Below are 25,461 nucleotides of genomic sequence, written 5' to 3'. Positions count from 1 at the left end.
GCGAGAGCCGGAGCGGATAGCAGTTTAAAAAGAACGAGAGCTGGAGCGGAGAGCAGTTTAAAAAGTGCGAGAACCGGAGCGGAGAACAGTTTAAAAAGAGCGAGAGCAGGAGCGGAGAGCAGTTTAAAAAGAGCGAGAGACGGAGCGGAGAACAGTTTAAATAGAGCGAGAGCCGGAGCGGAGAGCAGTTTAAAAAGAGCGAGAGCCGGAGCGGAGAGCAGTTTAAAAAGAGCGAGAGCCGGAGCGGAGAGCAGTTTAAAAAGAGCGAGAGCTGGAGCGTAGAACAGTTTAAAAAGAGCGAGAGCCGGAGCGGAGCGAAGTTTATAAAGAGCGAGAGCCGGAGCGGAGAACATTTTAAAAAGAGGGAGAGCCGGAGCGGAGAACAGTTTAAAATGAGCGAGAGCCGGAGCGGAGAGCAGTTTAAAAAGAGCGAGAGACGGAGCGGAGAGCAGTTTAAAAAGAGCGAGAGCCGGAGCGGAGAACAGTTTAAAAAGAGCGAGAGCCGGAGCGGAGCGCAGTTTAAAAAGAGCGAGAGACGGAGCGGAGAGCAGTTTAAAAAGAGCGCGAGCCGGAGCGGATAGCAGTTTAAAAAGTGCGAGAGCCGGAGCGGAGAACAGTTTAAAAAGAGTGAGAGCCGGAGCGGAGAACAGTTTAAAAAGAGCGAGAGCCGGAGCGGAAGCAGTTTAAAAAGAGCGAGAGCCGGAGCGGAGAACCGTTTAAAAAGAGCGAGAGCTGGAGCGGAGAACAGTTTAAAATGAGTGAGAGCCGGAGTGGAGAACAGTTTAAATAGACTGAGAGGCGGAGCGGAGAGCAGTTTAAAAAGAGCGAGAGCCGGAGCGGAGAACAGTTTAAAAAGAGTGAGAGCCGGAGCGGAGAACAGTTTAAAAAGAGCGAGAGCCGGAGCGGAGAGCAGTTTAAAAAGAGCGAGAGCCGGAGTGGAGAGCAGTTTAAAAAGAACGAGAGCTGGAGCGGAGAGAAGTTTAAAAAGTGCGAGAGCCGGAGCGGAGAACAGTTTAAAAAGAGCGAGAGGCGGAGCGGAGAGCAGATTAACAAGAACGAGAGCCGGAGCGGAGAGCAGATTAAAAAGAGCGAGAGACGGAGCGGAGAACAGTTTAAAAAGAGCGAGAGCCGGAGCGGAGAGCAGTTTAAAAAGAGCGAGAGCCGGAGCGGAGAGCAGTTTAAAAAGAGCGAGAGCCGGAGCGGAGAGCAGTTTAAAAAGAGCGAGAGCTGGAGCGGAGAAAAGTTTAGAAAGAGCGAGAGCCAGAGCGTAGAACAGTTTCAAAAGAGCGAGAGCCGGAGCGGAGCGCAGTTTATAAAGAGCGAGAGCCGGAGCGGAGAACAGTTTAAAAAGAGGGAGAGCCGGAGCGGAGAACAGTTTAAAAAGAGCGAGAGCCAGAGCGGAGAGCAGTTTAAGAAGAGCGAGAGCCGGAGCGCAGAGCAGTTTAAAAAGAGCGAGAGCCGGAGCGCAGAGCAGTTTTAAAGGGCCTGAGCCAGAGCGTAGAACAGTTTAAAATGAGCGAGAGCCGGAGAAGAGAGCTGTTTAAAAAGAGCGAGAGCCGGAGCGGAGAACAGTTTAAAAAGAGCGAGAGCCGGAGCGGACAGCAGTATAAAAAGAGTGAGAGCCGTAGCTGTAAGATTCGCAATTTTCAGCAAAAATCACGCAAGAAAACTGGATAAAATAAGACTGTTTATTGACCAAAGTAAGCTTGCACAGAAAAACCTTTGATAAAAGGGCATACAAAATGGCCGCCAGGCCCCGTGATCAGTTTATGAACCATTTTATTTCTGTTACTGCAAGCCAGACAGGCTTGTGGATTGAAGACAGTGAGCCCACGAAAGCCAGTCTCTGGGAACCGAAACTCAGGGCAACAGCATACATATTCAATGGATTATAAGTACAGGATGGGGCCCATCAAGATATGGGCGGACAATGTAAAAACACTTATACCCATTTATCGTACAAAGGAAAAACCGTTTAGCAGCCATCAAGGAAAATGTCCGGACCGATCAATATGCGAACCGAGCCACGGTGACAATGCAAAAGACATTGAAAGACATTATCGGCCAGGAAGGCCAGTTTAAGTTATCACCGGCTCCGTTACAAGACAAAGCGCCCCTGCAGAGATTTCTGCCCGCCAAAATTAATACAAAGACAGGACTATGATTTGGCGGGAGATAAGACTGTCCCAAAAGAGTATAACTATGGATTGAAAGTCCATCTAAGTTACTTCGGACTCCGGGTTACTTGAACAACTTCTTCTTCACTGTCACGGCTTCTTGTTGGGCGACTTCAGGCTTCCATTTCTTCAAGAACTTTCTTCTACGAGGAACGAACGAAGGGCGGACGGTGCCCGGATCGGCGCCTCTTCCACTTCGGCAGATCGATGAAAACGTTTTCGTTTTTTTTTAAAGACGGACGGTTTCGGTAAAAGGACAACGTGGTCGGTGTTCAGCCAAACAAGGCTCGGCCACGACGAGAAGACGACGAGGGTGGCCCGGGTACTGGGGTCGGGAGATCATCGACGACCCAGGCCGACGGAGAAGAAACCCTCTGGAGAACCGGCGATCGATGCCACAAGATTCTCCCAAGTGCATAGCCTGCATCTGGGTCTGCTCCATGAACCCAAATTGACTTAGTGGATCTCAACCTTAACGAGCGCTCATCGAGGCTGGGTCTACCCCACCGCCTCGAGGGAGGAGAGAATATCGACTGCGCCAGAAGTTTCCAAATCCACGTGACGACGGAAAGCGGTGCCAAAAAGGCTGCGAACCCCCTTTCTCGCGATTTCGAGAGTGGTGAGCATGATCCCAAGTTCCCCAGGTCGAAACTTAGTTTAGGTATAGGGGAGGGAGTTAAGGGAAATCGTAATGTGTTTCCCCTTTTTCGATGTGCCGTGTGTTCCCCATTTCCATAGAGTCAAGTTCATAAATTTGTGCATGATTGTAGTAACTTTAATCTGTGCCTATGACATGTATTTTGTAATGCTTCAAACTGTTTAAAAATAAAAGCATCCATTTCGTGCTATTCAACCTGGTCTATTGAGTTCTTTCTCTGCACTACTGTTCTCTGCACCTAAGTCCAAGGTCTAGAACCGTAGGGGGGAGTGGGTCGAACCACTCAAGGGTAATTATTGCACGAAGCCTGGCAGGAGACCAGAAAGAGCAAGAGAAACCCCCTACAGAAATGGCGACCGCGGCAGGACCTTGGCAGCAGGAAAGTAGTGTGTTAGATCAAGATCTGAATAAACGAAATGTGATGGATGAAAGAATAGCAGATTATGTTTTCGGAAAAGTCAACCTCACAAAACAATGGATATCTGACCTACTAAGGGATAGGCGCCCGCTAGACGCAGCCATCAAGTGGACAGCGGGTAGAGAGCATAAGAAATCTGTAGAAAAGGCGGTCTGGCTGATGTGCTACAAGAAGCAAGTCCAGCTTTTGGACCAGGTAGTTGCAGCACAGACAGTCCAGATCAACGGCTTGCTTAAAGGCGTGGAGGAAAAGGTTGCGGGAGGTCAAAAACTGATTGAATCGCTTGACGCGCTGAACCAGGAACGCCGCTCTGTAATTCGCTGCCACGAAACCCGGGTAGAATATTTAAAATGTCAGGTCGTTGAGGCCAAGGCCAGTGAAGGTAGAATGAGAGAGAGGTGTTCCCGTCGAGCCAAACAAGTAGATGCCCAAGAGGAAAAGCTCCTGGGAGCCAGGGCAGCATATAAAATGGCCATGGAGGATAGATCTGAGAACACCGACCACAGCACTTGCCGCCGGGAGCTAGAGGACCTGAGAAAGGCCCTAGCGAAGGCAAACGGGTTGGTGTGTCTCATAAATCCACCAGCGAGTCAGCGAGTCAGCTGTTGCTAGCCAAGGGAGCACGGTGGCATAGTGGCTAGCACTGTTGCCTCACAGCGCCAGGGACCCGGGTTCAAATCCAGCCTCGGGTGACTGTCTGTGTGGAGTTTGCACATTCTCCCCGTGTTTGCGTGGGTTTCCTCCGGGTGCTCCGGTTTCCTCCCACAGTCCAAAGATGTGCGGGTTAGGTTGATTGGCTATGATAAATTGACCCTTAGTGTTAGGGGGAGTAAATACGCGGGGATAGGGTGGGATATGTGTTGGTGTAGGGGTTACAGGGCTCGGGTGGGATATGTGTCGGTGCAGGCTCGATGGGCCGAAATGGCTTCTATCTGCACTGTGGGGTTTCTGTGATTTCTGTGATTTCTGTGAATCCAAAAGACCGATTCCACAAGAGGCAGTTGGGGTACCAACCCCCGAACCTTCTGCGCCTCCTGCCTATGAGGAGTCTTGGACTCCGGGACAGGAGACGGAGACGGTAGAGGAAGAGAGCCCTGAGGTAGAGCAACCCCAGACAGTAGAGTCGGGGTCGGCGCCAATGTGTCCAACGAGACACCGGAGGATCGGTCCAAATGAAGAAAATGGCGATGACGGACCCCTTGAGAGTCAGATCATAATGCCTCATAGCGCACGACAGCTAAGAGAGATGATAAGTCACATCCCAAAACTCTCCGAGTCAGGAGATCCCTCCGTGCATTTCAGGGACGTGGAGCAGACCGCAGCAGTCAATGACTGCTACGGGGTTGAACAGTCTAAAATGCTGCTGTTCTCCCTGGACAGTTCGCTCCTCCAGTGTCTCCCTGACGAGAGCAAGAGAGGGCACAGGGACTATGAGTTGCTACGGGATGAGATTCTGGAGATCATGGGAGAGGGGGACGGAACTCCGTTCCTCCGTTTAGAAAAGACAGTGCAGCTAGAGGGAGAACCCCCACGGGTTTTCGCCGACAGGTTGTGGCCAGTGTATCGGCGCAGCTGCCCGGGCGGGCCGGCCCGGGCCGGGCTGGATGGCGAACAAAGGGCTCACTGGCTTCGGTGCCTGGTAGCAGGTTGCCTGCCAGTGGTGAAGGAACAGGCCAAAGCATGGTTTGACCCCACTAACGCCCGCTCCACGGAGGAAGTAGTACTAGATCAGCTCACGATCAGTTATAGAAACAACAAGGGCAAGAAAACGCCTGTTGTGAAAGGAAAGGTGCATGAGTTGAGACCCGCAGCCTCTGCTAAAAAGGAATGGCGTCAGGAGGGAAATCGCCATCCCCAAGCAAATAGCAGTTGTTACGGGTGTGGGAAGGAGGGTCATTGGCGCAAGGACTGTAGGAATCCTTGGAAGGATAAGAGGGAGAGAGCGTTCGCCGCAGCCCAAGATCGAGCCCAAGCCCGAGTCGCCAACGGCCCGAGAGTTTCCCCAACACCAGCACAACCACAAGTGCAGGCCGCTGCCCCAACACCAGTCCAGAACCCAACCGTAGCCTTTGCCCCGAATGAAGGGGGTGGTGCGGTTGTGGACCCCGCTGCGATCGAGTCAGTCTTGAAGACTATGCGGTCTCTGATGACCTGGCAGGGGAAGGTAGCGGTTGCTAACAGCCCTATCGCCCCCGAGACCCCAGCCGAAACACCTAAATGACTGACGCCCGCGCAGCCCATCTACTTGTGTCCGCTCCGCTATGACGCTTGGAGAAGACCTGTGGTGGAGATGGAGGTGGAGAAACAAAGGGGTAGTTACCTGTTGGATACGGGAGCTTCGTGTACCTTGATCCACACGGACAAACCTTTTGCCTCACCTCTGTCCGCCAGGCTCCATATTTAGTAGCGGGTTTCACAGGTAGAGCACAGGCTGGCGCGCACTCCCTCCCGCTCTCCATTCAGTTGGGAGCGCTCCACACCACATGGACGTGCATCCTATTGAAGTGGAAAGAGGGGGGGGGGGAAAGGCATCCTCGGGGCTGATTTCTTGGTGGAACACGGGATCCTCGTGGACCTGAGAAATCACTGTCTCTGGGGAGCCGAGGGCGGTTTAGGTAAGGTAGTCGTAATCCCGGGGAAGGAAGAAAAGGGGGCCCTGTGCACTATGAAGCCATCAGGAGGTTACGATCTCGAGCTCATGATAACAAACGTCCCAACGGACTTGCAGGCGCGTGTGTCAGAAAATCTGACCGCGTTCGCCACCCACAAGCACGACTGCGGGAGAGTCACTGGGTTCGAAGTCAGCGTAGACGGGGACCCCATGATCCGACCCCAAAAGCAGTATAATTTCCCCAAGGAGGCAGAACCCGACATGGAGACAGCAATATCTTCATTGGTACAGCAGGGCGTATTGAGGACGATAGCCACCCACGTGAACTCCCCATTATGGCCGGTAAAGAAACCGGACAATTCGTGGAGAGCCACGGTGGACTATAGAGTCCTCAATAGTAATATCCCAGCCTGCGCGCCCACGGTAGCAGCAGTTGCAGACTTAATAGGGAGTATTCCAGCATCGGCGACCACATTCACGGTGCTGGACATCTCGAACGGTTTTTGGTCCATTCCGCTGCGGCGGGAGGACCAGTACAAGTTTGCCTTTACTTTCAAAGGGCAACAGTACACCTGGAACTGCTTACCACAGGGTTTTCACAACAGCCCCAGCATTTTCCATCAGTGTATGGCGGGGAGTTTGAAAGAGTTCAGCCAGCCCAACCAGACAGTGCAGTATGTGGACGACTTACTCCTGTTCACAGATACAAGGGAGCAGCACGGCCCACTGTTAGCCGAATTGTTGGAACTGTTAGAAAGGAAGGGTTTCAAAATAAACCCAAAGAAAGCCCAGATCGGCCAGCAGGAAGTTAAATTCCTGGGTCTGGCCATCCGCGCTGGGGAAAGAGCCATAGATAAGGCCAGACGGGAATCTATACAAGATCTGCCGATTCCCAACACAGTAACGGGTGTAAGGTCCTTTTTGGGATTGACCGGGTACTGCAGAGATTTCATCGAGGACTATGCTGCCACAGCGGCCCCGCTACTTCGACTCTTACACAAGGGAGTCGAGTGGTCTTGGGACGAGGGGTGCCAGGCAGCATTCGAGAAGTTGAAAAGAGATCTGCAGACCGCGCCAGCCCTAGGGGCCATAGATGGGGGAGAGCAGTTCTTTCTGGAGGTAGCCGCTAGTGGGGACAGCCTGAGCGCAGTACTGCTCCAAGAGCGGCACGGCAAGCTAAGACCAGTAGTTTATTCCTCCAGGGTGCTCACGGATGTGGAGAGGAGTTTCTCCAATTGCGAACGGCATCTCCTGGCCACGCATTGGGCTGTGAACAGATCAGTGATCTTCACAGGGACCTCTCCCATTACGCTCCTCACCCATCACACCCCCACGAAGATGCTTCTGGACGGGAGGATTAAGGATGGGACCGTAAGCAGCGCTCGGATTGCGCGCTGGACCCTCCTCCTTTCCCAGATGGATCTCAAAGTTAAAGGCCTCTGCGCGCCAAGGCTCGCAGCCAATATGGCATATCCCGGGACAGCCCATCAATGTTCCGTAGAAGGGGTATGGGAAGTTAACATAGGTTTACGGGCCGGGATACATCCCACGGGCCGCGAGATCTACGTAGACGGTTCTAGCACTGTAGCTGACGGCAAGCGACTCACAGGGTGTGGAGTTTATGACCCTGCGGCAAACATTGCCCTGGCAATTAAGCTCCCCAGCACTATGAGCGCGCAGCAGGCTGAACTGTCCGCGGTGGCGTACGTGGTTACCCACCCCGAGATTTTCCCAACCCCATACACGATTTGCTCAGACAGCATGTTCACGTGCAATTCGTGTACGGAGTACCTCGCCATCTGGTCCCGACGCGGGTACACCTCCGCGGACGGGCGGCCTTTAACAGTTAAGCCCTTGCTGGAGAAGATCCTAGCAGCTGTGGGGGAGAAAGGAGAGGTGTTCATCCATAAGGTGAAGGCTCACTCCATTACAGAACCCCGCAGTCAGGGCAACCAGCAGGCGGATGCGCTAGCCAGGGAGGGTGCCCGCAGCGGCATTCTCTGGGACCCATACGAACCCGGACCCGTGGCGGCGATCCAAGGCAGGGAGGGAATTCCCGGGAACACAGGGGTGACACCGCCCCCAGACCTAAAGACCGTCCAAACCCTGGATCCCGCCCTAAAAGCAGTCCTAAAAGCCATCACAGAGGGCAAACAGGTAGAAGGTCCGTACAGTACGGCAGCCCTCACAGTCAAAGAAGGTATGCTGTTCCGAAAGGAGCAGTGGGTTGTGCCGCAGCAGCACTGAAGGGAATTCCTGCAATTGGCCCACGAGGGTCCATGAGCGGGACACCCCGGACCTGAGGTCACCTGGCAACGGGTGGAACAGGCGGGATGGTGGCCGGGACTTCGGGACGATGTCCGCGAGTTCTGCGCAAGCTGTCTTGTGTGTGCTGCTAACAACCCAGACCCCCACAAAAGGAAGGTGCCCATGGGGCACATCAGGAGGGTAGAGGGACCATGGCAGTCGATTCAGGTCGACTACATAGGGCCCCTGCCCGCCGCCCAGGGAGGCTATAAGTACTGCCTTGTCCTGGTAGATGTGTTCACCAAATGGGTAGAAGCCTTCCCGTGCAGAACAGCTACGGCACTGGGTACTGCTAAGATCTTGATTCGGGAAGTGTTCTCACGGTGGGGACTCCCCCGTTTTGTAGAGTCCGACCAAGGGAGTCAGTTCACCGGTCAAGTAATGCAGAACGCCCTCAGGCTCTTGGGCATTGAGGGAAAGTGGCACGTAGCATACAATCCCCAGTCATCCGGGATTGTTGAGCGTATGAATCGGAACCTCAAGGAAAAGCTGAGGAAAGAGACAATGGGCTCGCCCCAGAAATGGGCAGAGGTCCTGCCTTTAGTCCTCATGGGGATCCGAGCCAGCCAGTCCAAAAGCACGGGGTATTCCCCGCACGAGTTAATGACTGGAAGGATCATGCGAACACCCACCCATGTGCTAGCCCCGGTGCTCACTGAGGGCCAGCTCCGAGAGGTGAAACGGGACAAATTCGCCCAAACCCTCTTGGAGCGCCTGAGACAGATTTATGGCCAGGCGGCTGGGAACATGGGAAGACAGCACCAGGGAAATAAACTGTTGTTGGAACCTCGGAAAGAACAAGAGTGGGTAGTCGGGGACCAGGTTATGGTCCGAAACTACGCCAGGGTAGGGAGTTTTGAACCACTGTACATGGGGCCATACAGCATTGTAGACAAAGCCAGCCCCATGGTTTATGCAGTGAAGACGCCCCGACGTACCAAATGGTTTCACATCAACCAGTGTAAACTGTTTAAACCGGGTACACCAGGGCCACCAAAGGGGACCAGGTCTGAGAACAAAGATCCTCAGCCTGTAACAGAGTCACAGACCACACAGGCTGGAGCAGTAGCCTGCGTGAAGGGAGAGGCCATCCCATTGGAGTGGGAGGTCTCATCTTTTGAATGGGATTTAGGCAGGGGAGAGCCCGAACAGCTCAACCTCGCTTTAGACCCAATCACGGAGGAGGAAGAGTCAGAGGACGGCAGTCCCGCCCTCGACTCAAGCTTGGGGGAGGTAGGGAGTGGGGGTGGAGACTCGTTACCTGTAGGGACAGGTGAGGTGGAGTCGGAAGCCACAGATCCCGACCCCGGGGGGGCGGAGCCTGAGGAAGGGGAGCTGGAGCCGGCAGCTGTGGAGGAACCACAGGCTGTGACGGTAACAGTCACGACCCCAGGTCCATCGGCCCCGGGAGCCCAACCCAAAGCAGCCCCTCGTAGGTCAGCTCGAGCGCCCCAACCCAGAAAATTTTGGCCAGATTCTCCCCATCCTCCCCAACCACGGTTTAAAGCAGCCCCAGGAAGACATGATCCCCGTTCAGCAGCGACAGGCTGCGGGGGATCAAGGCCAAAGATCAATGCAGCCCCACCGCAGGGTGTGGCACACGACAGACCTCACAGGGATTCGGAAAGCCGCCCCACGGAGGGCGGCGCTGTACATAAGTGAAGATAGGTAATTATGGTCATAGTTTAAGGAATGTAAAATATATGGTGTTAAGAGTACAATTTTGAAGTCTGCCCGGTATGTGTGTTTGTTAGGGAGCGGGGTCCAGGAACCCGCGCGTCCAATTAATTTAGGCCAGCACCTATCGGGAGCCCGGCTACATCATTTTGTTGGTTACAGAAACCTGGGATACGATGGAAAGGATTGTCGTCGCGTTCATGGCGATCGGGTGCGGGTGGGCCTACCGAGGCCGCACCAAGGACGTCATCATTTTCGGGTGCTCCGGGGACACGGCCCCCATCGCAACGGATGGGACGGGGGAGCGAGAGGTAGAGGAAACCGCCACCTACTTCCACCAAGGGAGATGGCCAGGTTGGCTGGGAACGAATTCTACGGAATATTCCAGCAATTTCGGTTTTGCCTACCAAGAGACTTCATTAACGTGCCCTCGAGTGAGGATCCTAGCGCCCAGAGTCAGCGTCACCGTGGGAAAGAGGATTTGTCTGGTGTGCAATGGGAACGTACCACCAAGGCGATGGTGGTGGCTACGAAAGCTGGGAAAGGACATGAGAAACTCTACGGTCGAGTGGGAGCGACTGGGTAATAATACCCATCGGACTATTACGGGAACTCACGGACAATTACGTGTGTGTTGGGACAAATGGTGGGAACCGGATGAGGGAATATATGTCTGTATGTGGGGTTCGAGACGCGTCTGCCCCAAGGGCGTGTCCATCTTCTTCCAGAGGCAGTGGCAGGATGAAGGGAAGGGGATGAGATGGGATGTTAGCACTCGAGCGTGCGGAGCCCCATACTCCCCTATTCCGGTGAACGCCACTGAACTCATCACCCGCCCACGCAAGCCCCTGCCCACGCTTCCGGTAGCACTAGCCCAGAAAGGAGGGTGCCCAACCACCACCAAGGGACCCGGGAACGGTTTAGTATTGGTACCCACCGGTCAGGTGCTGTACCAAGGGGTACACTACGTGGTGGCCTCAGTGATTTTAAATCTCACTGAGGTAAGATTGCCGGAGTGGTGTCCCAAAGAAACGGAACAATTATACCAGGTCCTGTTAACCAGTATGTTTAGACAATTTTACGAATTTGACTTTGCCGACATCGACAGAGACAAATTATACACCACACCGCCAGAAGTTTTGGATCGAGTCGGGAGGCAAAGAAGGGGTACTGTAAATGACATATTCACTGCTTTTAATACCGGGACATCTGTTGTCAACGCTCTAGATAACGTGGAACTGCAGACACAGATCAACGGTTTAAAAGCTCAGTTAAGGAACATATTGACAGACGAAAACAAGGTCGTGGGTTCTGAGTTGCATGAGGACCAGGCCATGACACTACACTTTAAGGACATAATTGCTGAGCTGGAGAAACACGCGAGAACGGTAAATGCACTCATTAAGGAGGATCGGAATGCGTCCGATCAAGCTGCGCAAAACGAGGCCTGTGTGCTGTACGGGGCGTGGTTATTGGGCGAGGGCCGCAGTAATCTTGAGGATTTAAAACAGGGTTTGGTCCCGTCCTGGATCAGCAACAAGCACTTGCAAGCGCTCCACCCTTTTGAGAATGCATTAAGCCCGTGCCAGCTCAGACTAGCCGCAGAAGCATACCCAGTTCCAGTGGACTGCGGACATTCGAATCACACTATTATGGGAATAGTAGTAAGAATGCCGGTGTTGGGTCCCGCAGCAAAGCCCGCCCCGGTATACAGAGTAGAGAACATTGGAGTCATTCAGGGGGGCGCACACATTCGTTACGCAGTGGTCCCGCCTTACGTCATCAGATGGGAGCGTACGATGACAGGCACCGACCTCTCGGGATGTCGGAGCCGGGGAACACACATCATCCTGTGTCCCCAGCACTTGAATGCCTTTTTGAAACCATAGTGCGGGTTCAGAACCGCTAGCGCGAAGCCGGTGAATTGCACCATGGAGGCAATGGCAGAGGACCATGTGCCCCCACAGGTAGCATATATCGGGGGTGGGACATACTGCGTCACCACTGCAGCGCCTCAGTACCGATATGGACAACACGAGTGGTGTTCGGTCGGTAATAGCAGTTTCTGTTTCAAACCCAGGGCCGAGGTTCAAGTGGCACAACAACGAATTGTTCCCATTCCTGCGCCCTCCACTGTACACATCACTATCAAAGAGAATTTCACAGACTTACAACGATTTGTCGCGCATTTCGGTTATGTCATTCCCCCTATTCCCGAACACCTCACCAAGGTTTTAAAAGCCGTTATAGTTTCGCAGAAACATTTCTATACACTGGAGCAGAAGACTTTAGAGATAGGAAAAGACATATTGGACATAACCATCCCACCATGGTGGGACTTTTTCACCAACATAGAGGTCCCCGCCTGGATTAGAATAGCATCCCATATCCTAGTAGTATGTCAGGTTTTGATTGTGATATTTTTGCTCTTCGTGCATTGCAAAAGAGGCAAACGCCTCCAGAGGCACGAGAACACAGGAGAATGGAGAGAACGCTATGTGCAGATGGGGGAAGCAGATACCCCACTCTAAGCTGCTAGTATAAGATTAAGCGTCCCTCCATTTAAAATTTTTTTTTTTTTTGATTGTTTTGGGTTATAAGGATATAAGTATGGTTATGTTATTAGTTGTTAGTAAGTTTTTTGGATTAATAAAAGATGCATGCAGATGGCGCAAAAGGGTATCAACCCCTGCCCATCTGACAGGTGAAGATGTTATAGTTTAAGTTTTGCTGTCTATGATTCCAAATGTGCATGAGGTAATTTTCATTTTCTCCGGAAATGGGAACTGCATGTGTCGTGAGGGGCATAGATAGTTAAGTGCCAGGAATGTTTGGATGTGGGGAATCAGGGAAAATTTGCTCATCAAGGATTATTGATACTTTAAGCAAGCTATCAGTATCACAGGGGGGCCTGTAAGATTCGCAATTTTCAGCAAAAATCACGCAAGAAAACTGGGTAAAATAAGACTGTTTATTGACCAAAGTAAGCTTGCACAGAAAAACCTTTGATAAAAGGGCATACAAAATGGCCGCCAGGCCCCGTGATCAGTTTATGAACCATTTTATTTCTGTTACTGCAAGCCAGACAGGCTTGTGGATTGAAGACAGTGAGCCCACGAAAGCCAGTCTCTGGGAACCGAAACTCAGGGCAACAGCATACATATTCAATGGATTATAAGTACAGGATGGGGCCCATCAAGATATGGGCGGACAATGTAAAAACACTTATACCCATTTATCGTACAAAGGAAAAACCGTTTAGCAGCCATCAAGGAAAATGTCCGGACCGATCAATATGCGAACCGAGCCACGGTGACAATGCAAAAGACATTGAAAGACATTATCGGCCAGGAAGGCCAGTTTAAGTTATCACCGGCTCCGTTACAAGACAAAGCGCCCCTGCAGAGATTTCTGCCCGCCAAAATTAATACAAAGACAGGACTATGATTTGGCGGGAGATAAGACTGTCCCAAAAGAGTATAACTATGGATTGAAAGTCCATCTAAGTTACTTCGGACTCCGGGTTACTTGAACAACTTCTTCTTCACTGTCACGGCTTCTTGTTGGGCGACTTCAGGCTTCCATTTCTTCAAGAACTTTCTTCTACGAGGAACGAACGAAGGGCGGACGGTACCCGGATCGGCGCCTCTTCCACTTCGGCAGATCGATGAAAACGTTTTCGTTTTTTTTTAAAGACGGACGGTTTCGGTAAAAGGACAACGTGGTCGGTGTTCAGCCAAACAAGGCTCGGCCACGACGAGAAGACGACGAGGGTGGCCCGGGTACTGGGGTCGGGAGATCATCGACGACCCAGGCCGACGGAGAAGAAACCCTCTGGAGAACCGGCGATCGATGCCACAAGATTCTCCCAAGTGCATAGCCTGCATCTGGGTCTGCTCCATGAACCCAAATTGACTTAGTGGATCTCAACCTTAACGAGCGCTCATCGAGGCTGGGTCTACCCCACCGCCTCGAGGGAGGAGAGAATATCGACTGCGCCAGAAGTTTCCAAATCCACGTGACGACGGAAAGCGGTGCCAAAAAGGCTGCGAACCCCCTTTCTCGCGATTTCGAGAGTGGTGAGCATGATCCCAAGTTCCCCAGGTCGAAACTTAGTTTAGGTATAGGGGAGGGAGTTAAGGGAAATCGTAATGTGTTTCCCCTTTTTCGATGTGCCGTGTGTTCCCCATTTCCATAGAGTCAAGTTCATAAATTTGTGCATGATTGTAGTAACTTTAATCTGTGCCTATGACATGTATTTTGTAATGCTTCAAACTGTTTAAAAATAAAAGCATCCATTTCGTGCTATTCAACCTGGTCTATTGAGTTCTTTCTCTGCACTACTGTTCTCTGCACCTAAGTCCAAGGTCTAGAACCGTAGGGGGGAGTGGGTCGAACCACTCAAGGGTAATTATTGCACGAAGCCTGGCAGGAGACCAGAAAGAGCAAGAGAAACCCCCTACAGTAGCGGAGAGCAGCTTAAAATGAGCGAGAGCCGGAGCGGAAAGCAGTTTAAAAAGAGCGAGAGCCGGAGCGGAGAACAGTTTAAAAAGAGTGAGAGCCGGAGCGGAGAACAGTTTAAAAAGAGTGAGAGCCGGAGCGGAGAAAAGTTTAAAAAGAGCGAGAGCCGGAGTGGAGAACAGTTTAAAAAGAGCGAAAGCCGGAGCGGAGCGCAGTTTAAAAAGTGCGAGAGCCAGAGCGGAGAACAGTTTAAAAAGAGCGAGAGCCGGAGCGGAGAGCAGTTTAAAAAGAGCGAGAGCCAGAGCGGACAACAGTTTAAAAAGAGTGAGATGCGGAGCAGAGCGCAGTTTAAAAAGAGCGAGAGCCGGAGCGGAGAACAGTTTAAAAAGAGCGAGAGCCGGAGCGGAGCGCAGTTTAAAAAGAGCGAGAGACGGAGCGGAGAGCAGTTTAAAATGAGCGAGAGCCGGAGCGGAGAACAGTTTAAAAAGAGCGAGAGCCGGAGCGGAGCGCAGTTTAAAAAGAGCGAGAGACGGAGCGGAGAGCAGTTTAAAAAGAGCGCGAGCCGGAGCGGAGAGCAGTTTAAAAAGTGCGAGAGCCGGAGCGGAGAACAGTTTAAAAAGAGCGAGAGCCGGAGCGGAGAACAGTTTAAAAAGAGCGAGAGCCGGAGCGGAGAGCAGTTTAAAAAGAGCGAGAGCCGGAGCGGAGAACCGTTTAAAAAGAGCGAGAGCTGGAGCGGAGAACAGTTTAAAATGAGCGAGAGCCGGAGTGGAGAACAGTTTAAATAGACTGAGAGGCGGAGCGGAGAGCAGTTTAAAAAGAGCGAGAGCCGGAGCGGAGAACAGTTTAAAAAGAGTGAGAGCCGGAGCGGAGAACAGTTTAAAAAGAGCGAGAGCCGGAGCGGAGAACAGTTTAAAAAGAGCGAGAGCCGGAGCGGAGTGCGGTTTAAAAAAAGCGAGAGCCGGAGCGGAGAACAGTTTAAAAAGAGCGAGAGCCGGAGCGGAGAGCAGTTTAAAAAGAGCGAGAGCCGGAGCGGAGAACAGTTTGAAAAAGCGAGAGCCGGAGCGGAGAACAGTTTAAAAAGAGCGAGAGCTGGAGCGAAGAACAGTTTAAAAAGAACGAGAGCTGGAGCAGAGAGCAGTTTAAAAAGTGCGAGAGCCGGAGCGGAGAACAGTTTAAAAAGAGCGAGAGCTGGAGCGGAGAACAGTTTATAAAAAGCGAGAGCCGGAGCGGACAATAGTTTAAAAAGAGCGAGAGCCGGAGCGGAGCACAGTTTATAATGAGCGAGAGCCGGAGCGGAGAACAGTTTAAAATGAGCGAGAGCCGGTGCGGAGAACAGTTTAAAAAGAGCGAGAGCTGGAGCGGAGAACAGTTTATAAAGAGCGAGAGCCGGAGCGGACAACAGTTTAAAAAGAGCGAGAGCCGGAGTTGAGAACAGTTTAAAATGAGCGAGAGCTGGTGCGGAGAGCAGTTTAAAAAGAGAGAGAGCCGGAGCGGAGAACAGTTTAAAAAGAGCGAGAGCCGGAGCGGAGAGCAGTTTAAAAAGAGCGAGAGCCGGAGCGGAGAGCTGTTTATAAAGAGCGAGAGCCGGAGCGGAGAGCAGTTTATAAAGAGCGAGAGCCGGAGCGGAGAACAGTTTAAAAAGAGCTAGAGCTGGAGCGGAGAACAGTTTAAAAGGATCGAGATCCGGAGCGGAGAGCAGTTTAAATAGAGCGAGAGCCGGAGCGGAGAGCAGTTTCAAAAGAGCGAGTGGCGGAGCGGAGAACAGTTTAAAATGAACGAGAGCCAGAGCGGAGAACAGATTAAAAAGAACGAGAGCTGGAGCGGAGAACAGCTTAAAATAACGAGAGCTGGAGCGGAGAGCAGTTTAAAAAGAGCGAGAGTCGGAGCGGAGAACAGTTAAAAAGAACGAGAGCCGGAGCGGAGAGCAGTTTAAAAAGAGCGAGAGCCGGAGCGGAGAACAGTCTAAAAAGAACGAGAGCTGGAGCGGAGAGTAGTTTAAAAAGAGCGAGAGCCGGAGCGGAGAAGAGTTTAAAAAGTGCGAGAGCCGGAGCGGAGAACAGTTTAAAAAGAACGAGAACAGGAGCGGAGAGCAGTTTAAAAAGAGCGAGAGGCGGAGCGGAGAGCAGATTAAAAAGACCGAGAGCCGGAGCAGAGAGCAGTTTAAAATGAGCGAGAGACGGAGCGGAGAAAAGTTTAAAAAGAATGAGAGCCGGAGCGGAGAGCAGTTTAAAAAGAGCGAGAGCCGGAGCGGAGAGCAGTTTAAAAAGAGCGAGAGCCGGAGCGGATAGCAGTTTAAAAAGAACGAGAGCTGGAGCGGAGAGCAGTTTAAAAAGTGCGAGAACCGGAGCGGAGAACAGTTTAAAAAGAGCGAGAGCAGGAGCGGAGAGCCGTTTAAAAAGAGCGAGAGGCGGAGCGGAGAGCAGATTAACAAGAACGAGAGCCGGAGCGGAGAGCAGTTTAAAAAGAGCGAGAGACGGAGCGGAGAACAGTTTAAATAGAGCGAGAGCCGGAGCGGAGAGCAGTTTAAAAAGAGCGAGAGCCGGAGCGGAGAGCAGTTTAAAAAGAGCGAGAGCCGGAGCGGAGAGCAGTTTAAAAAGAGCGAGAGCTGGAGCGTAGAACAGTTTAAAAAGAGCGAGAGCCGGAGCGGAGCGAAGTTTATAAAGAGCGAGAGCCGGAGCGGAGAACATTTTAAAAAGAGGGAGAGCCGGAGCGGAGAACAGTTTAAAATGAGCGAGAGCCGGAGCAGAGAGCTGTTTAAAAAGAGCGAGAGCCGGAGCGGAGAACAGTTTAAAAAGAGCGAGAGCCGGAGCGGACAACAGTATAAAAAGAGTGAGAGCCGTAGCGGAGAGCAGTTTAAAATGAGCGAGAGCCGGAGCGGAAAGCAGTTTAAAAAGAGCGAGAGCCGGAGCGGAGAACAGTGTAAAAAGAGTGAGAGCCGGAGCGGAGAACAGTTTAAAAAGAGCGAGAGCCGGAGCGGAGAGCAGTTTAAAAAGAGTGAGAGCCGGAGCGGAGAGCAGTTTAAAAAGTGCGAGAGCCGGAGCGGAGAGCAGTTTAAAAAGAGCGAGAGCCAGAGCGGACAACAGTTTAAAAAGAGTGAGAGCCGGAGCGGAGAGCAGTTTAAAAAGAGCGAGAGCCGGAGCGGAGAGCAGTTTAAAAAGAGCGAGAGCCAGAGCGGACAACAGTTTAAAAAGAGTGAGAGCCGGAGCGGAGCGCAGTTTAAAAAGAGCGAGAGCCGGAGCGGAGAACAGTTTAAAAAGAGCGAGAGCCGGAGCGGAGCGCAGTTTAAAAAGAGCGAGAGACGGAGCGGAGAGCAGTTTAAAAGAGCGAGAGCCGGAGCAGATAACAGTTAAAAAAGAGCGAGAGCCGGAGCGGAGCGCAGTTTAAAAAGAGCGAGAGACAGAGCGGAGAGCAGTTTAAAAAGAGCGCGAGCCGGAGCGGAGAGCAGTTTAAAAAGTGCGAGAGCCGGAGCGGAGAACAGTTTAAAAAGAGTGAGATCCGGAGCGGAGAACAGTTTAAAAAGAGCGAGAGCCGGAGCGGAAGCAGTTTAAAAAGAGCGAGAGCCGGAGCGGAGAACCGTTTAAAAAGAGCGAGAGCTGGAGCGGAGAACAGTTTAAAATGAGCGAGAGCCGGAGTGGAGAACAGTTTCAATAGACTGAGAGGCGGAGCGGAGAGCAGTTTAAAAAGAGCGAGAGCCGGAGCGGAGAACAGTTTAAAAAGAGTGAGAGCCGGAGCGGAGAACAGTTTAAAAAGAGCGAGAGCCGGAGCGGAGAACAGTTTAAAAAGAGCGAGAGCCGGAGCGGAGAGCAGTTTAAAAAGAGCGAGAGCCGGAGCGGAGAACAGTTTAAAAAGAGCGAGAGCCGGAGCGGAGAGCAGTTTAAAAAGAGCGAGAGCCGGAGCGGAGAACAGTTTAAAAAGAGCGAAAGCCGGAGCGGAGAACAGTTTAAAAAGAGCAAAAGCTGGAGCGGACAACAGTTTAAAAAGAGCGAAAGCCGGAGCGGAGAACAGTTTAAAAAGAGCGAGAGCCGGAGCGGAGAGCAGTTTAAAAAGTGCGAGATCCGGAGCGGAGAACAGTTTAAAAAGAGCGAAAGCCGGAGCGGAGAACAGTTTAAAAAGAGCGAGAGCTGGAGCGGAGAACAGTTTAAAAAGAGCGAGAGCCGGAGCGGAGAACAGTTTATAAAGAGCGAGAGCCAGAGCGGAGAAAAGTTTAAAAAGAGCGAGAGCTGGAGCGGAGAACAGTTTATAAAGAGCGAGAGCTGGAGCGGAGAGCAGTTTAAAAAGAGCGAGAGCTGGAGCGGAGAGCAGTTTAAAAAGAGTGAGAGCCGGAGCGGAGAACAGTTTAAAAAGAGTGAGAGCCGGAGCGGAGAACAGTTTAAAAAGAGCTAGAGCTGGAGCGGAGAACAGTTTAAAAGGATCGAGATCCGGAGCGGAGAGCAGTTTAAATAGAGCGAGAGCCGGAGCGGAGAGCAGTTTCAAAAGAGCGAGTGGCGGAGCGGAGAACAGTTTAAAATGAACGAGAGCCAGAGCGGAGAACAGATTAAAAAGAACGAGAGCTGGAGCGGAGAACAGCTTAAAAGAACGAGAGCTGGAGCGGAGAGCAGTTTAAAAAGAGCGAGAGTCGGAGCGGAGAACAGTTAAAAAGAACGAGAGCCGGAGCGGAGAGCAGTTTAAAAAGAGCGAGAGCCGGAGCGGAGAACAGTCTAAAAAGAACGAGAGCTGGAGCGGAGAGTAGTTTAAAAAGAGCGAGAGCCGGAGCGGAGAAGAGTTTAAAAAGTGCGAGAGCCGGAGCGGAGAACAGTTTAAAAAGAACGAGAACAGGAGCGGAGAGCAGTTTAAAAAGAGCGAGAGGCGGAGCGGAGAGCAGATTAAAAAGACCGAGAGCCGGAGCAGAGAGCAGTTTAAAATGAGCGAGAGACGGAGCGGAGAAAAGTTTAAAAAGAGCGAGAGCCGGAGCGGAGAGCAGTTTAAAAAGAGCGAGAGCCGGAGCGGAGAGCAGTTTAAAAAGAGCGAGAGCCGGAGCGGATAGCAGTTTAAAAAGAACGAGAGCTGGAGCGGAGAGCAGTTTAAAAAGTGCGAGAACCGGAGCGGAGAACAGTTTAAAAAGAGCGAGAGCAGGAGCGGAGAGCAGTTTAAAAAGAGCGAGAGACGGAGCGGAGAACAGTTTAAATAGAGCGAGAGCCGGAGCGGAGAGCAGTTTAAAAAGAGCGAGAGCCGGAGCGGAGAGCAGTTTAAAAAGAGCGAGAGCCGGAGCGGAGAGCAGTTTAAAAAGAGCGAGAGCTGGAGCGTAGAACAGTTTAAAAAGAGCGAGAGCCGGAGCGGAGCGAAGTTTATAAAGAGCGAGAGCCGGAGCGGAGAACATTTTAAAAAGAGGGAGAGCCGGAGCGGAGAACAGTTTAAAATGAGCGAGAGCCGGAGCAGAGAGCTGTTTAAAAAGAGCGAGAGCCGGAGCGGAGAACAGTTTAAAAAGAGCGAGAGCCGGAGCGGACAACAGTATAAAAAGAGTGAGAGCCGTAGCGGAGAGCAGTTTAAAATGAGCGAGAGCCGGAGCGGAAAGCAGTTTAAAAAGAGCGAGAGCCGGAGCGGAGAACAGTGTAAAAAGAGTGAGAGCCGGAGCGGAGAACAGTTTAAAAAGAGCGAGAGCCGGAGCGGAGAGCAGTTTAAAAAGAGTGAGAGCCGGAGCGGAGAGCAGTTTAAAAAGTGCGAGAGCGGGAGCGGAGAGCAGTTTAAAAAGAGCGAGAGCCAGAGCGGACAACAGTTTAAAAAGTGTGAGAGCCGGAGCGGAGAGCAGTTTAAAAAGAGCGAGAGCCGGAGCGGAGAGCTGTTTAAAAAGAGCGAGAGCCAGAGCGGACAACAGTTTAAAAAGAGTGAGAGCCGGAGCGGAGCGCAGTTTAAAAAGAGCGAGAGCCGGAGCGGAGAACAGTTTAAAAAGAGCGAGAGCCGGAGCGGAGCGCAGTTTAAAAAGAGCGAGAGACGGAGCGGAGAGCAGTTTAAAAGAGCGAGAGCCGGAGCAGATAACAGTTAAAAAAGAGCAAGAGCCGGAGCGGAGCGCAGTTTAAAAAGAGCGAGAGACAGAGCGGAGAGCAGTTTAAAAAGAGCGCGAGCCGGAGCGGAGAGCAGTTTAAAAAGTGCGAGAGCCGGAGCGGAGAACAGTTTAAAAAGAGTGAGATCCGGAGCGGAGAACAGTTTAAAAAGAGCGAGAGCCGGAGCGGAAGCAGTTTAAAAAGAGCGAGAGCCGGAGCGGAGAACCGTTTAAAAAGAGCGAGAGCTGGAGCGGAGAACAGTTTAAAATGAGCGAGAGCCGGAGCGGAGAACAGTTTAAAAAGAGCGAGAGCCGGAGCGGAGAACAGTTTCAATAGACTGAGAGGCGGAGCGGAGAGCAGTTTAAAATGAGCGAGAGCCGGAGCGGAGAACAGTTTAAAAAGAGTGAGAGCCGGAGCGGAGAGCAGTTTAAAAAGAGCGAGAGCCGGAGCGGAGAACAGTTTAAAAAGAGCGAGAGCCGGAGCGGAGAGCAGTTTAAAAAGAGCGAGAGCCGGAGCGGAGAACAGTTTAAAAAGAGCGAAAGCCGGAGCGGAGAACAGTTTAAAAAGAGCAAAAGCTGGAGCGGACAACAGTTTAAAAAGAGCGAAAGCCGGAGCGGAGAACAGTTTAAAAAGAGCGAGAGCCGGAGCGGAGAGCAGTTTAAAAAGTGCGAGATCCGGAGCGGAGAACAGTTTAAAAAGAGCGAAAGCCGGAGCGGAGAACAGTTTAAAAAGAGCGAGAGCTGGAGCGGAGAACAGTTTAAAAAGAGCGAGAGCCGGAGCGGAGAACAGTTTATAAAGAGCGAGAGCCAGAGCGGAGAAAAGTTTAAAAAGAGCGAGAGCTGGAGCGGAGAACAGTTTATAAAGAGCGAGAGCTGGAGCGGAGAGCAGTTTAAAAAGAGCGAGAGCTGGAGCGGAGAGCAGTTTAAAAAGAGTGAGAGCCGGAGCGGAGAACAGTTTAAAAAGAGTGAGAGCCGGAGCGGAGAACAGTTTAAAAAGAGCGAGAGCCGGAGCGGAGAACAGTTTGAAAAAGCGAGAGCCGGAGCGGAGAACAGTTTAAAAAGAGCGAGAGCCGGAGCGGAGAGCAGTTTGAAAAGAGCGAGAGCTGGAGCGGAGAACAGTTTAAAAAGAACGAGAGCTGGAGCGGAGAGCAGTTTAAAAAGTGCGAGAGCTGGAGCGGAGAACAGTTTAAAAAGAGCGAGAGCCGGAGCGGAGAGCAGTTTGAATAGAGGGAGAGCCGGAGCGGAGAGCAGTTTAAAAAGAGCGAGAGCCGGAGCGGAGAGCAGTTTGAATAGAGCGAGAGCTGGAGCGGAGAACAGTTTTAAAAGAGTGAGAGCTGGAGCGGAGAACAGTTTAAAAAGAGCGAGAGCCGGAGCGGAGAACAGTTTTAAAAGAGTGAGAGCTGGAGCGGAGAGCAGTTTAAAAAGAGGGAGAGCTGGAGCGGAGAGCAGTTTAAAAAGAACGAGAGCTGGAGCGGAGAGCAGTTTAAAAAGTGCGAGAGCTGGAGCGGAGAACAGTTTAAAAAGAGCGAGAGCCGGAGCGGAGAGCAGTTTGAATAGAGCGAGAGCCGGAGCGGAGAGCAGTTTAAAAAGAGCGAGAGCCGGAGCGGAGAACAGTTTAAAAAGAGCGAGAGCCGGAGCGGAGAACAGTTTAAAAAGAGCGAGAGCCGGAGCGGAGAACGGTTTAAAAAGTGCGAGAGCCAGAGCGGAGAACAGTTTAAAAAGAGCGAGAGCCGGAGCGGAGAGCTGTTTAAAAAGTGCGAGAGCCGGAGCAGAGAGCAGTTTAAAAAGAGCGAGAGCCAGAGCGGAGAACAGTTTTAAAAGAGTGAGAGCCGGAGCGGAGCGCAGTTTAAAAAGAGCGAGAGACAGAGCGGAGAGCAGTTTAAAAAGAGCGCAAGCCGGAGCGGAGAGCAGTTTAAAAAGTGCGAGAGCCGGAGCGGAGAACAGTTTAAAAAGAGTGAGATCCGGAGCGGAGAACAGTTTAAAAAGAGCGAGAGCCGGAGCGGAAGCAGTTTAAAAAGAGCGAGAGCCGGAGCGGAGAACCGTTTAAAAAGAGCGAGAGCTGGAGCGGAGAACAGTTTAAAATGAGCGAGAGCCGGAGCGGAGAACAGTTTAAAAAGAGCGAGAGCCGGAGCGGAGAACAGTTTCAATAGACTGAGAGGCGGAGCGGAGAGCAGTTTAAAATGAGCGAGAGCCGGAGCGGAGAACAGTTTAAAAAGAGTGAGAGCCGGAGCGGAGAGCAGTTTAAAAAGAGCGAGAGCCGGAGCGGAGAACAGTTTAAAAAGAGCGAGAGCCGGAGCGGAGAGCAGTTTAAAAAGAGCGAGAGCCGGAGCGGAGAACAGTTTAAAAAGAGCGAAAGCCGGAGCGGAGAACAGTTTAAAAAGAGCAAAAGCTGGAGCGGACAACAGTTTAAAAAGAGCGAAAGCCGGAGCGGAGAACAGTTTAAAAAGAGCGAGAGCCGGAGCGGAGAGCAGTTTAAAAAGTGCGAGATCCGGAGCGGAGAACAGTTTAAAAAGAGCGAAAGCCGGAGCGGAGAACAGTTTAAAAAGAGCGAGAGCTGGAGCGGAGAACAGTTTAAAAAGAGCGAGAGCCGGAGCGGAGAACAGTTTATAAAGAGCGAGAGCCAGAGCGGAGAAAAGTTTAAAAAGAGCGAGAGCTGGAGCGGAGAACAGTTTATAAAGAGCGAGAGCTGGAGCGGAGAGCAGTTTAAAAAGAGCGAGAGCTGGAGCGGAGAGCAGTTTAAAAAGAGTGAGAGCCGGAGCGGAGAACAGTTTAAAAAGAGTGAGAGCCGGAGCGGAGAACAGTTTAAAAAGAGCGAGAGCCGGAGCGGAGAACAGTTTGAAAAAGCGAGAGCCGGAGCGGAGAACAGTTTAAAAAGAGCGAGAGCCGGAGCGGAGAGCAGTTTGAAAAGAGCGAGAGCTGGAGCGGAGAACAGTTTAAAAAGAACGAGAGCTGGAGCGGAGAGCAGTTTAAAAAGTGCGAGAGCTGGAGCGGAGAACAGTTTAAAAAGAGCGAGAGCCGGAGCGGAGAGCAGTTTGAATAGAGGGAGAGCCGGAGCGGAGAGCAGTTTAAAAAGAGCGAGAGCCGGAGCGGAGAGCAGTTTGAATAGAGCGAGAGCTGGAGCGGAGAACAGTTTTAAAAGAGTGAGAGCTGGAGCGGAGAACAGTTTAAAAAGAGCGAGAGCCGGAGCGGAGAACAGTTTTAAAAGAGTGAGAGCTGGAGCGGAGAGCAGTTTAAAAAGAGGGAGAGCTGGAGCGGAGAGCAGTTTAAAAAGAACGAGAGCTGGAGCGGAGAGCAGTTTAAAAAGTGCGAGAGCTGGAGCGGAGAACAGTTTAAAAAGAGCGAGAGCCGGAGCGGAGCGAAGTTTATAAAGAGCGAGAGCCGGAGCGGAGAACATTTTAAAAAGAGGGAGAGCCGGAGCGGAGAACAGTTTAAAATGAGCGAGAGCCGGAGCAGAGAGCTGTTTAAAAAGAGCGAGAGCCGGAGCGGAGAACAGTTTAAAAAGAGCGAGAGCCGGAGCGGACAACAGTATAAAAAGAGTGAGAGCCGTAGCGGAGAGCAGTTTAAAATGAGCGAGAGCCGGAGCGGAAAGCAGTTTAAAAAGAGCGAGAGCCGGAGCGGAGAACAGTGTAAAAAGAGTGAGAGCCGGAGCGGAGAACAGTTTAAAAAGAGCGAGAGCCGGAGCGGAGAGCAGTTTAAAAAGAGTGAGAGCCGGAGCGGAGAGCAGTTTAAAAAGTGCGAGAGCGGGAGCGGAGAGCAGTTTAAAAAGAGCGAGAGCCAGAGCGGACAACAGTTTAAAAAGTGTGAGAGCCGGAGCGGAGAGCAGTTTAAAAAGAGCGAGAGCCGGAGCGGAGAGCTGTTTAAAAAGAGCGAGAGCCAGAGCGGACAACAGTTTAAAAAGAGTGAGAGCCGGAGCGGAGCGCAGTTTAAAAAGAGCGAGAGCCGGAGCGGAGAACAGTTTAAAAAGAGCGAGAGCCGGAGCGGAGCGCAGTTTAAAAAGAGCGAGAGACGGAGCGGAGAGCAGTTTAAAAGAGCGAGAGCCGGAGCAGATAACAGTTAAAAAAGAGCAAGAGCCGGAGCGGAGCGCAGTTTAAAAAGAGCGAGAGACAGAGCGGAGAGCAGTTTAAAAAGAGCGCGAGCCGGAGCGGAGAGCAGTTTAAAAAGTGCGAGAGCCGGAGCGGAGAACAGTTTAAAAAGAGTGAGATCCGGAGCGGAGAACAGTTTAAAAAGAGCGAGAGCCGGAGCGGAAGCAGTTTAAAAAGAGCGAGAGCCGGAGCGGAGAACCGTTTAAAAAGAGCGAGAGCTGGAGCGGAGAACAGTTTAAAATGAGCGAGAGCCGGAGCGGAGAACAGTTTAAAAAGAGCGAGAGCCGGAGCGGAGAACAGTTTCAATAGACTGAGAGGCGGAGCGGAGAGCAGTTTAAAATGAGCGAGAGCCGGAGCGGAGAACAGTTTAAAAAGAGTGAGAGCCGGAGCGGAGAGCAGTTTAAAAAGAGCGAGAGCCGGAGCGGAGAACAGTTTAAAAAGAGCGAGAGCCGGAGCGGAGAGCAGTTTAAAAAGAGCGAGAGCCGGAGCGGAGAACAGTTTAAAAAGAGCGAAAGCCGGAGCGGAGAACAGTTTAAAAAGAGCAAAAGCTGGAGCGGACAACAGTTTAAAAAGAGCGAAAGCCGGAGCGGAGAACAGTTTAAAAAGAGCGAGAGCCGGAGCGGAGAGCAGTTTAAAAAGTGCGAGATCCGGAGCGGAGAACAGTTTAAAAAGAGCGAAAGCCGGAGCGGAGAACAGTTTAAAAAGAGCGAGAGCTGGAGCGGAGAACAGTTTAAAAAGAGCGAGAGCCGGAGCGGAGAACAGTTTATAAAGAGCGAGAGCCAGAGCGGAGAAAAGTTTAAAAAGAGCGAGAGCTGGAGCGGAGAACAGTTTATAAAGAGCGAGAGCTGGAGCGGAGAGCAGTTTAAAAAGAGCGAGAGCTGGAGCGGAGAGCAGTTTAAAAAGAGTGAGAGCCGGAGCGGAGAACAGTTTAAAAAGAGTGAGAGCCGGAGCGGAGAACAGTTTAAAAAGAGCGAGAGCCGGAGCGGAGAACAGTTTGAAAAAGCGAGAGCCGGAGCGGAGAACAGTTTAAAAAGAACGAGAGCTGGAGCGGAGA

Source organism: Somniosus microcephalus, chromosome 6 (genome assembly GCF_052327205.1).
Source record: "Somniosus microcephalus isolate GS21.2 chromosome 6, FLI_Smic_1.0, whole genome shotgun sequence".
Lineage (NCBI taxonomy): Eukaryota > Metazoa > Chordata > Chondrichthyes > Squaliformes > Somniosidae > Somniosus > Somniosus microcephalus.
The sequence above is the reverse complement of the archived record's forward strand: the minus strand, read 5'-3'. Positions refer to the sequence as shown.